This window comes from Lepisosteus oculatus, chromosome 6, assembly GCF_040954835.1.
Source record: "Lepisosteus oculatus isolate fLepOcu1 chromosome 6, fLepOcu1.hap2, whole genome shotgun sequence".
NCBI lineage: Eukaryota > Metazoa > Chordata > Actinopteri > Semionotiformes > Lepisosteidae > Lepisosteus > Lepisosteus oculatus.
In genome coordinates, this window is record NC_090701.1 from 46,218,941 (window position 1) to 46,232,340 (window position 13,400).

The 13,400-nt window shown below is 35.7% G+C and overlaps 1 protein-coding gene across 3 annotated transcripts in view; it reads right to left on the reverse strand.

Annotated features, from left to right (window-relative positions):
• LOC102699228 (coiled-coil domain-containing protein 178) overlaps positions 1 to 13,400 on the reverse strand; it is a 283,397-nt gene that overhangs the window by 18,167 nt on the left and 251,830 nt on the right. The window lies entirely within an intron of this gene.

Sequence of the window (13,400 nt, forward strand, 5' to 3'; positions counted from 1 at the left end):
AAAAAAGAAGTCGGCAGGGCAGGAGAGGAAATTAATGGCAGTGTTCAAGAAGAATGATGGAGGGAAATAGAGAAAGCAGTCAATAGCCCATTCTGCAGTGTACGGGCCTGACAGGAATTTCACAGTCTCTTGGTTTCTCAACCCACTCATGTGCATTCATCAGAATCCAGTCACATCTGGCTGCCAGGATGGGGGGTTAATTTTCTCTAAATGCTTCACCAGTTTTGTTCTAGCCGAGGCAAACTCTGTGACTGCAAAGCTGATGAGTAAAATATTTCTACTTCACCCAGTTTAACTTCAAACCGATCGCCTCAGGACATATTGTACCTCTCTTTTTTAACAGATACACAAAGAGTCATGAACCCCCTACCCCTTAAAAGAAATTCTTCATAGTGCTTTGAAAGAGATACTGCTAGTTTCATTTTTGGACATGGTTTCAAGTGCTGGTTTAAAGACTTTGATAGACGCTATTTTTTTCTCTCCTTATAAAGCTTATCATAGCTTGGCAATGTGTGCTTCAGAGCATGACAAAACTAAAGAGAATTAACTCAGCCATCAACTGCTGAAGGAGAAAAATAACAAGAATTTTCTAAATAGAACACCCTATTAATCTACCTAGCGAAAGCATTTAAAAGGGCTAGTAGCTGCACCAACTCCTAGACATTAAACAAAACGTTTGTACAGTCTGATGCAGCAGGAAATGAAGATGCTAGGATTCAAGAAGCTACAGAAATACCCAAAAAACAACAAATAAAGATGTGAAAATGCTAGACTTGTATTGATATATCAATGATATTGACAGAAAATGATTAAATCACACATTTGTCAATAATCACAAGTGATTATTGATAATTGTAACATGATAGTATTTTATGTACCATTAACTTCAATTGTAATTTAGATTCATGTGCCATTTTTTCCTATGCACAAATAAATCTGGACTGAGTAACAGCAGAGTGATATTTAGGTCCTCATTTACATTGAAAATGAAATCACTTAAATTACAAGCTGTCTCCAATGTAATTTCTCAGTTAACTGTAGTAACAGCTGTTTATTTGCACCAATATAATGTACAACAAGTAAAAAATGGTTTCATTATTGCTTCATTTTGTCAATCAGTTTTACCAAAAGGTTTAATTAAAGCATATTTTATTGTTAAGATAAAAATACAATAAAATTAAATATGAATTATAGTCTGTATTGATACTGGAAAGCTGAAATTACTGAAGGCTAAAGCAGACAGTTGGCATAATATTGGCATAATCAGATGTTATTTTAATAACAAAAGTCAGATCTTTCTTAACATAAGTAGTCTGTGACCTGAATGAGGATTTGTGCATATATTTTTCTAGTTCTGAATTTACATAGTCTTACCTAAACCATTGAATATTACTAAAGGCAGCCAAATAAAATAACTGAGAAAGTGACATTTTCACACATACTGTACTGTACTAGGTGATCTAGTGAGGCAAAAACAACTTTAACATATTTAGAATCTCTAACATTTTAATAATCTATTTTTTTTGTAAATGTTGACAAATGTATAAAGTTTGTATCCAAATAAATAGATTTGCATATATAACTATACAGTATTTACTAGGAGTACCCTCATACACATTCCTTTAGGGAATATTAAAATGCATATTTAGAAGGGTGGGGGCATTTGGGGTATGTCTTAATGATATGTATTTTCTCACAGCAGAATACGGACTTGAACCTCTGGCACTAGTGCCTGAGAAGCATTCAGACAGATGTCCCAGAGCTAACAGGGTCAAGACATTAAATGTACTTGCTGTCTAGTCACCCAACATTCTATTTTTCAACTTTGCTAAATAGCCACTTAAATTCCCACTGGACTGGTTTCTTACAGGAGATTAAACCATTGCTAGGACAGCAGTGGGATATAATGAAGAGTTTAATGCAACCCCACTCACACAGCATGCAAAGGGACACAGTACTCTTCTACAGACCATATGGAAGGCAGAAGTGCAGAAAATCTGCTAATAGGACTGGCAGAATTGTTCAACTGCAAGTTTATTGTTTTATAATTATTTGAATGTCGGAAAGGAATGATGTAAACACCATGATAAAAGTTTAGTAGTCTAGCTGGCTAGTCTTAAAGCATGAAATAAAATGTAATTCATCCACAATTATTCATAAGCTTTCTTGCATTATTGCTCTACCTAATAGCAAACACATCAATTACAAAGTAGCAGATAATGAGTTCTGCTACAGTTGTGATATGTTATTCCACTCTTTGTAAAACATGCAAACGTCTAATCTAAATCATCTATTTATTTGTATCACTTTACATATTAATAAATCCATTGCTCTCTTCACTTTTTTGTTTATGTACCACACATACAGGAACCATAGGGATCCAGCAGTAAGAAGAAATTAAGGGCAATTATTCACAAATGGCATGAACCACGTCTTTTACATCTCTTAACCAATGGAAATTAATGTTTAGATATTTGCAGTGTTAATAAATATTTTTTCTCCAAACTTACTAAATTATGGCAGACAGACTTTATAAATAGGACTCCTAACCGCATAAAATATTGCACAGATTGCAAAACTTAAACATAGGGGATTTTAATCATTAATGATATACTGTATTCACTTTTAAGAACATGAAAGCATTTCGGAGAGTTACAGATGACATTATACAGGATCTGGACAATGGACAACTAGAGACTGAAAGGCAGTAAAGCTTCAGAGTGTGTCTTAGGGTAGTTAGAACTCTAGGTTCCATGAATGTATAGATATAAGCATCCAGAAATAAATCATTTTTTGTCACATTTATGGTGGCTATGTGTACTGTCTAAACCTCTATATTCCCCTTGTTAAGTGATAAACACTGTGAATCATGTTTTTCTTATTAATATTTATGTTACTGTTTCATGTTCTTCCTGTCCTATAAAATATTATTATTGTGTTTATCAAAATCAAAAGGGTACAGAATACCACGCAATATTGGTCTTAGAACCTTTATGTATTTTTTTACAATTACTATATTTTCAGTTTACTACAAAACTACTTCATTTACTACAAAAAGAGCAACAAAACACTAAACAACAAACAGAAAATGTGGTTTAATGTGACATACATACAGTATATACAGTACTCTACACAAAACAATCTTGTGAACTTAACATGAAGCAGTAATGTTCACATATATTGTCCATTTAGAGGAGATGTGTAAATAAATGGCTTTTATGCTGTTTTATTCTCATGAAGAGTAGCTATTTTGTCAGATTTTATTTCTTCTAGGTCAACAACACAGCACCATATCAGGTATTCAAATGAACATTTAGTTGAAAAAAATGGTTCATTTCTATTCAACATGTAATGGATTTGGATACATCAGAATTACATAACCTTCACTAATTCTAGGGATATTGTCGACCTTTAACTTAATTTGGATATGCTGTATAAATGATAAAAAATTGGCGCAAAACTGCTCTTCTGTAAAAATTACTGAATTTGTTAGGAGAAAGGAAAATCAGACTTTGATCAGAAGCGTGGCAAATCCTGTCCACAGGACTTTTGCATGTGCTTTTCCGGTTGATACCCTTCATGTAGTCAGATGAGGAATTGCACTGTTTGTCTTAGTGGAATAAATAATGTGCTCTTCTCTTTATTGGAAGGACTGAAATATATATCCTAGCAGGTTTATTTATCACTAAATACTAAACTGCAGATACTGTATATTAGTCTCTATCTAAAACATACAGTACCTAAATGATAAAATAACTTGTAACATTATTAAATAAGTGTTGTATACACAAGCTAATGTAACGAATTGACACAAAAACAAAATAATGACCAAAGATGTCTTTAGAAATGGAACAGGTAAAAGAAGAGGACACGGTAACAAAGTTATCCTATTCTCTATAAAATTACAAAAGCCTATATGCTTTGTGAATGTACTGTATATATCATCATCAAAGATGTGTACCGTAAAACAAAACAAAACACTAGAGACTAAAAATGATACAGTACATTGTATAGTATATACTGAACCTTGATAAAGAACAGGTGCAGGCTGAAGATGATGATATACTGGGCCATATTTCAAATAATACTGTTATGGGACAAAGTGTTTCACACATATTGCACTACTTAAGCTAATTTAGACCATGAGAAGGTCTGCAAACTTCTGTTACCTGACAAAAAGCAACATTACAGCATGTCAGTATAATACTGTACAAAGCTGGATTCATTATTCCTTTCATCAATTTTCAAAATACACTGTGGACAGGACTTCCACACACAGACCCAGATACACAGACTCGCACCTGGATGATGTGACGGCAGCCATAATGTGCCAGTACGCTCAGCACACACCAGATATCAGTGGGGAGGGGAGCACAGCGATGAAGCCAACTCATGGATGGAATTTATTAGGAAACCACGATTGGTAAAGGCACATGGAAAATTTGGCCAGGAAACCGGGGTTACACCCCTACTCTTTTCGAGAAACACCCTGAGATTTTTAATGACCACAGACAGTCAGGACCTCACTTTTACGTCTTACCTGAAGGACAGCACCTTCTCACAGTATAGTGTCCCCCATCAAATCTGGAGCATTAGGACTCACATAGACAGTAGGGTGAGCGCCCCCTACTGGCCCCTCTAACACCTCTTCCAGCAGCAAACCTAGCTTTTCCCACGAGGCCTCCCATCCAGGTACTGACTAGGCTCACACCTGCTTAACTTCAATGGGATGCCAGTTGTGAGTTGCACTGTGATCCCGGCAGACTTTATCAGTGCTTGTCTGATGCCTGTGCCCCCCATGGCAGGCAGGTTTTTATTTCTGTTTTAGATTGTTTTCCACTTCCTGTGGAAGCTAAAGGTTTGATTTTTCACCATGTTTGTGGACTTTCTCTATGTCTGGTGCATGAGACCTGCCCACTTTAACAATATCTTTTTTCTAGACATAGTATCCAAATCAAGGCCTTACTAATGCACTGTAAATGTTTCATTTTACTGTAACATATATATTTTATGACTTCCCTGTATTGTCTTCTGGAACATGAAAGTGATGTGTCAACATTCAGTAAATACCTCTATATTAAGAGAGGTATAATATACTCCTCTGTTAGTGTAATCTGCAAATTTGAACAGTTTACTAAGTACATCAGAACCTAGAGCTTTGATGTAGATGAGGAAGAGCAGTGTTCCTAATACAGATCACTGTTGTCCACCACTAACAACATCCCCAATTTGAACATTCACCCCTGAACTCTTAACTCTGTTTTTCAAATGGTTGTTATGTATTAAACTGTTCTCAATCCAAAAACAGACATTATCTTGAATCCCTGCTGCCTGCAATTAAAGAAATAAGGTTTTATGATGAACATTATTAAAAAATAAAGTAAATATACAATACCATGTAATATTCTCTCCTTCTGTCCATTACTGCTGTTTCTGGTTCAAAGAACTCTAATAAGTTAAACATGATCTGCCTTTTCCAAATCTATATTGATTATTCTCTAGAATCCTATTGCTATACAGATTAGCCACTAGTTTCATATCTTCATCTAATTTTGGTTTCCATAACCTTACATACAGTATAATAGAAGCTAGACTTATTGGACTATAATTACTTTAGATTTGCTACACTTTTTTATGGATGGGTGCTACATTATCAGTTTTCAGTCCAAAATAATTAACTCTGTCTTGAGTGATTATTGGCAGGGATCTGTTATCAGCCTACTGTATGAACATCATTTTTCCATAAGTCCCCAGAGTTCTGTTTATCTAAAGTACTTCTTATACCTACAACTCTTCTGTATCTTCAAAAATAATACTGTTTAGTATAGAACTTTGTTTTTGCTCAGCTGGTACTATAATATTGATATTTTCACTTTTAAATACCTGGGAGAAATACTGTATTTATTTAGTATATAAGCCACTTGCATTTCATCGTCTAAAGGTTTCACATTTTTATCTCTAAGTCACTTTACCTCATTCTTTACTGTTCTTTTGTTGTTGTGGTACTGAAATAAAATGTTATTTTATCATCTATTGCAGTATTCTTTTCTGTGTCTTCGCCGCCATTTGTATCTATTCCTGCAATTTATCATACTCGGTTTAACTAGATCTTCATCTTTTTTTAACACTTTCTGAAGTGCTTTCATTTCTCATTATAGTTTTCCTAATTTATTTAACTATTTCGGCCACTGCTTTCCTGATACTGAATTACTTATTCATGTGGTGAATCTACTCTGTGCTTAAAGCAAATGTTTTTTTTTAACCCATCATCATTAATTTCATACACAATCCATATCTACCATATATTATTTCATTTGACATCTCTGAAGATCTGCCTCATTCATTTTATATTTCCCTCAAATTCTATATCTTTGTTTTAGATGGATTTGAAAGATACTCCTGAGCATACTATATTCTGATTACAGTTCCCTCCTGGTTCTCTCACCTCTGTATTCCTCTCTCTGTCTTGATTGTTTGAAAACAATTGATCAATACAGGCTTTCCCTCTTGTAGGTCTTCTGACAAACTGATTAAGGAAGCAATCGTTACTCATGTCTACATTTCCAGTTTCAGCAGCAGACTGAAAGGACAACAGCAGACAGCGAAACCCTGATAAAGCTGTGTGACAGGATAGAACATTTAGAGATATGGCTACAAGGATGGGGAGTATTTTCATAAGAAAAATGTGTGGTAAAAAGACAGCAAAATATGTTCTCTATTGAATTTTCTTTCGTGAACGTTCATAAATATTCACCTAGGGTACTAATGAAATATTGCAAATAGCCACTAGATCTCTTCTTAAACACTAAGGTAACCAATTTCTCCTGCCAATACACAATTGGCAGTGCAGTGAACTTACTGCTGGATATTACCTTTTCAACTATGTTTTTTTAGTCTTTTCCATTAATAGTATTTTGTGCGGCTAGCTTTTACATTGATGGCATGTACTGTATTGGACTTTCTACCATTAGACTCTTTTTGTTTCTAACAAGCAGTATATAGTATCTGGTGCTTGCTGTGTTGCTTTACCTTTTTTGTGACCTCTGTATTATCTGTTCCATATTGTTAACATACTGTATAAAAACAATTTCTGGCCACAATGATGATGATGTTAAAGATTATTACTGTTAGTCTTAATATTGTTATTGACAACAATGGTCAATATACAATGTTTTGCTTCAGTACAGATTTTGTCTTCTGCATGCTTCCATACAGGCGCATACAGTAGGTGAAGAAATATTTGTGGTCAGCAGTTTCTTTATGGTTGGATCTTGAGTTATACATATAGAATGCGATTTCAATGACAAGTGATATATCTGTAGTTATGATGATGTCACACTAACGTCCAGCATTGTGGGTGCCTGATATATGTGTAAAGGTTTAGAGGTACTGTAGATCATAACAACTGGCCTGACTGTGTGTATATACTGTACAGTAGAATCAAGTTTTATGTGGTAGTTAAGTTCCTTACATAGTGGTATACCCCAAATCGCGTATAATCAGAATACCTCACCACCACCCTCCTATTCCCCTCCCTTAAGTAAATAAAATCAATTGTAAGTGTATTAGTACTGTATGTGTATGTATGTAGTTTAAAGTATTACGAAAACAAAAATACAACTTTACTTTTCTTGACCTACCTTTCCCCTTCGTACTTCTTTCTTTCCTCTTTGTACTTGTTTTTGGTTTCTGAGCCATAATAATTGTGAAAGTGCACAATAAAGAAAGCACCGGTGTGCTATGGGCTCTGTAAATAGTGTCCAGAGTGTAGTTTAAGTGCATGTTGCCTCAGATTTGAATTTGTGAAATTTCCCACATTATTTGAATATACATGAATTTGTGTAAAAATATTTAGTGTCAAATGCGAGTCTGCTGTATATATAGCTGATCAAAAATGTTCAGAATATTAGCGGGAGAAACTTTCAAGAGCCCAGGCTTGGAAGGGAAAATAAAAGGTTGATTAATGGAGACTATATGACCCATTTATGACTAGCATCTCGATTGTCAAATCAAATCCAAGTGCAATCAAAGCCTAAAAGAAATCAATTGAACCAACAAATTAACAGGAGTGAAGATTTGGTTTTTAAGGACACGTATCATGTTCAGAACCATAGTTGAGAAGGGAAACCAAATCAGAGTAAATGACACAAAGCTTCAAGACTTACAAACTACCTTGTCTTTGGGCAGGAAATCTCATTAAGTGATAGAGTTGTGGGTGAAATTAACAGAACAGTGAAGAGTGGCTGGAGCACTTCTGGACTTTCAATGAGTCTGTGCTCCGTTCCCTCATCTGCAGCTGAGACACATGTACAGTCACAATCAAAATGAAACAATAAGATGAGCAAATCAATTAGTAAGCATACTGAGGCCATAGATATCACAAGAAGAGTATGGAAACTGTAGAGCCAATGGATTTGCCATATTGAGACAAAGAATGGAACAACAGAAGTGCTCATCTAAAGACCAAGAGACATAAAAATAACTTTTACTAGGTGGATTGACAAAATCATAAAACCAGTGGAAGAAAAAGAAACCGAGGATCATGATAAAGATGGAGATTTCATTACAGCAGCTCCATTCTTCAGTGAATCAATACAAGCGAGATAAAAAAATGACATTTATATGATCATACGCAATCTTTCTATTAAACAAATGAATGAGCTAGAAGAAGGTATTTAATTGGAAGACAATTAAATATACATTTTAAGAAACACATTTTTTTTTCTTATTCAAGCCCCACAAAAGAATTGATTCGCTGGTCAGAATCCTGAGAACCTCCAGCCAAACGATGCATTGCACAGATCGCCTGAGGAGCACAAGACTGGCTTCCATCACCTTTCCCGGCCAGTGGAAACCCCACATCTCAAACCGTCTTGAAAACCAGGGACGTGGAGTTCAATCCCATGCACCATGTACCACATTACAATGGCAGCGGAAGGTTATCCTGCTAAATGTATGGAATGGGGTTTCGCTTCTGATTTGTCCTGTTCAAACTGTTCTTTTTCTTGCAGCGGCCCAACACATTATTACGTTTCCAAACATTCTTCCCAGTGCGTGTACAACTTACTTAACTGTACACCTTTTCATGTACATAACTGCCATTGGTGAAGAAAAATGTACAAATACTGTACATGAAGTTATGAGATTGTATTGATGTTACTACAAGTGTAAAATGAGTCTTCTAACACTGTAGTTTTTTTCCATCAGTTAACAAGGCAACTGCTGGTTTGTAAGCAGCGTTACTCTCACTAGTGTATCAGCCTTTCCAACACAGGATTACCTAACTTGAAATATACTGAAAGAACGGGACTTATGTGTCTTCATATTTAAAAAAAAACCCAAACCAAATACAATGTTTTATACTTATTTTGGCATTTACAGTACATTAGATAACCTCTTGCTTATCTTACAACAGTGTACAAATCAGATGTATTACTGTAAGTACACACCTTCTCTGACTGATAAGAAGTCAGTAGTGACCCGATTTTGTCATAAGTCTGAAGCGACCCTATCCTAGCTATTGCATGAACACACAAAGAATTACCATCTGCGATATCTAGAATTAAAAAAGTTTTGCTTGATCAAACAAACATTTTGAAGCCCTATAATTAAAGTAAACACCAAATATACTGTAGCTACTGTATAGCTTTATAGCTTACAAAATATACAGAAAAGAATACATGAAAGATTGTGGGAGTTAGAATGACCCTTTGGGAAATTTATAAACATTGTACTGTACATTTCATTACTCTGCTCCACTGTTCAGTAATTAAACACAAAATACAGTGGATGGTTGCAGTATTGGTTAGGCACAATTTATAGTTAAAAAGTGTAAAATGATCTGCAGAAGTCACCATGTGTGTGAAAGCAGAGTGAGAAGATTTTATTTTGGCAGCTATGGGTTGTCAAGTATGTTGAGTTATACTGTATGTAACCCAGGGATAAAACCTTAACTTTAGAGCAGGAAGTTTACATCATTATGGGTAAGGCAGGAGGCTGCTCTTTCATGAGGATGACAAGAAAACTGTAACTAGTGCAGTCTGAAATCATTTTGACATGAAATGATAGACAGTTGACAAGTACAAAGTAATTACCTGCCTCACCCAACCTTCTCTGGATTTGTTGTTGACAAATTTATTCTGTAGCTTAAATATTAACATTGCATATTGTGAGGTAAATGAGGGACTTATTGTATAATTATCATGTACTATGCTTTTCATGAAACATAAATGTAAGAGCAGAAAAAAATCCTTCAAATTGCTGCCCAGTTCTGGTTATGTTCTTTGCATCACCAAGATTGCAGGAAGCCACAGATGACTTCACTTAAATCTGTCATTTAATATGTGGGCCTTTTCATTTTACAGTTAACTTCAAAAGATAATTACAGCTTGGATTTAGAATAATAAAATATAATGTTACCATTACAGTTACTGCAATTTCCAGTTTGCTAATGCCACTTGTACTAGAGAGCTTGTCACACTGTGCAGGTTCCAAAATGCTTTATATAGAAACCAATGCAATCCACACCAGGATGAAGAAAAATGAAGTCTGATAAGAATCCTCCAATGTCATTCCTAATCAGAGAGTATTTTCACCTGAAAATATTAACCAGAGGACACTGATAAGTAAGGCCTCAGAGCACAGAGGGAAGCTTGAGTTACTTCCATCTGGCCTCACTGGGCATCTACTCAATAGGTGTCACTGTGATGTGAAGAGAAAAATAAAGAGTGTTTTTGAAATCCCTCACCCCTGGGATGCAAGATGTCAGGTTAGAATTCCATGCAGGACCATAGCCAGAACAAGACAACACGGCCTTCACAGTGGCATGGAACACCTTCTACGACATGTAATCCAGTGAGACAGGGGCAGGAGATCAGAGGGGAAAGTGGTGGTAATGTAAATCATGAGTATCATCTGCGTAACAAAGACTGAAGACCATGTTTGCGTATAATCTCACCAAGAGGAAACATAAATTGGCCCAGGACCGAACCCTGAGGCACACTATGAATGAATGGGGCCATAAGGGCTTTATGAGGACAAACAACATGCTGCCTGCCAGTCATATACTGTATGAGCAGAACCAGTTAAAAGCAGTACAACTGATAGACAAGTATGTTTGCAAGCATCAACACTGAATGATTTACTTTAACAAAACCTGCACTTAGATCAAGAGATCACTATGATCAAATCCCCACATTTCTTACACATACTGTATACTGTCAGATATATTTTGGCATACAGTATTATGTTTTTGTTTCCCAATATGCAGTACAGCTAGCACCTGCTTTTGCAAATGAGACAATGTTAATACCTGAAGCAACCCACATTCTGATTTATTGTACAAGACATTTCAGAAGACATCAATACAGTGAAAATCAGTGGCTGAAAATGATATGCAATTTCTGTAATTCAATAACATCACATCACCCAATTGTTTACAACCTTTACACAAACATCACATTGCACAATCATTTGCAACTTTTACAAGTTTTGGTTTACAACTGTGCTCTGCACAGACAATTAAGGAGGCTCTTAAAAATCACAGGCTCTTAAAAACCATCCTTAAAAGTAAGATTCTAAGAAAATGGTTCTGTCTCATTTCTCTAAGAGTGTTTCAAGACCTGAGCAATAATTGCCTCCAAGTGGCAACAGTTTAATGTAATAGTTTACTACCTGACATGTCAAATTCTCAGCCATTCATTTTCAGCCAGCCTGGACTTTGGAAACGCATATCTGTGATTTGTCCACAGAAAACTCAGTAATAGAATCTAATGCTCTTGTGATTCTATTACTTGTAATCTCAGCCCAGCGCAAATCCCTCTGTTTCGTTTCCAATTTACAATATTACTCTGGAAGCAGTGGTCTTCTCTTTAGTCATCGCTGGAATTTTATGGAAGTTGGAGAAATGGGAAGGAGTCTAGGGAAAACCCTAGGAGCTACAAAACCCCTGAGTACACACTAGTAAAATATTCCTGAAATTACAGAATGAGACAGGGATTGACCAAAACTAAAATCACAGATGCTACAGGTGATGATAAGCAGATGGAACTGGTCAGAACAGAAACAACTACCATTGTGGATGTTCCTATCAAACAAGGAAGAGTCTCTAGAAAACAATGCACATGTTCATCAGGGAACTACAGAAAAAAAACGTAAGCGGAAATGTGAGCTTCTACTTGAATAGAAATGGTGCTGGAAGTTATAAATAGTGCTTTTGATTTCTTGCGGTCACTCATGCCTATTAGATGTGTGCTTTTTTTCAGTAACCTACTCTTGTTAACCAGTAGCATTCAAGCAATATCTTAACGTATGGTACTGTATATATACAATATGATTTCCTGACGAGAGGTTTAATGTTTTATCAATATTTACTCCAAAAGAAAGCATGACACTTCTTATAACAAAGTGAAATAGTGAGAATTTAGTCAAGTAGTATTAGTAACTCCAATGCTCCATGCTTTTTTCTGAAATTAAAAACAGCTCGATCAGTGTGTTAAAACTACTTATGTTTCTCATGTAATTTTGTAATGTAAGCACTTAAATAAGAAAACATGAACACATCTAGCTTAAAGGTTAACAAGAAAGGACATACTATTGGGCCAAGTTCACTTCTCAATACATAATAATGAAAAGGCACTATATGTGTACACTGTAAACATATGTTTTTTTCATATTATTTCATACTTCCATTCACAACATGATCTTGATACTGCAATAACTAAAGCAAACCCATTTGCATCTTGGTGAAGAGATGTTTTGCTTTGGTAATATAGTTAATGAGTCTAAAAATATTCAGTATAATAATTCTGTCAAAGCCCCCACAGTCTCCTCAATGAGCAGAAGCCTGCAGGATTCCAATAGGGAGCCAAGTAATGAGCTCTCAGCACTCGCTCCCACATCGTCCAGGCAAAATATACTCGGGCCTCTCTGGTTCCACATCATTAGCAACATGAAACAAAGACACATGCTTGACTTTAATAAGCGACTAAAGCTACTGGCTTATTAGGCTTTTACTGCACATAAACTTCATTTCAGTATAACAAAACATTTCCTTGCAAACAGAAGGAGGGTTCTTTGTGTATAGAGTTCAGTATCAATTAATGCAGTAAATGATTGAACAGACATGAACAGGAACCCTGTGAGAGACCTAAGAATGACACCCGTCCTCACAGGGAAGTTTATACTGATTGCAGACTCACTGCTGGAGAGATGCTGTCAAGGTGGGCTACAGCGATCAAAGAACGGGCACATGTGATTGACTTCCAATTGATTTTGCTGCACAAACAAGAGGTGAACAAATTCAGTCCCTACTGGGAATGGTTCAGACATGATTAACTTAGCCATGACCAAAGAGGTCAATGTTATTACGTTCAAATTTCTAAGCACAATAATTAGACTAG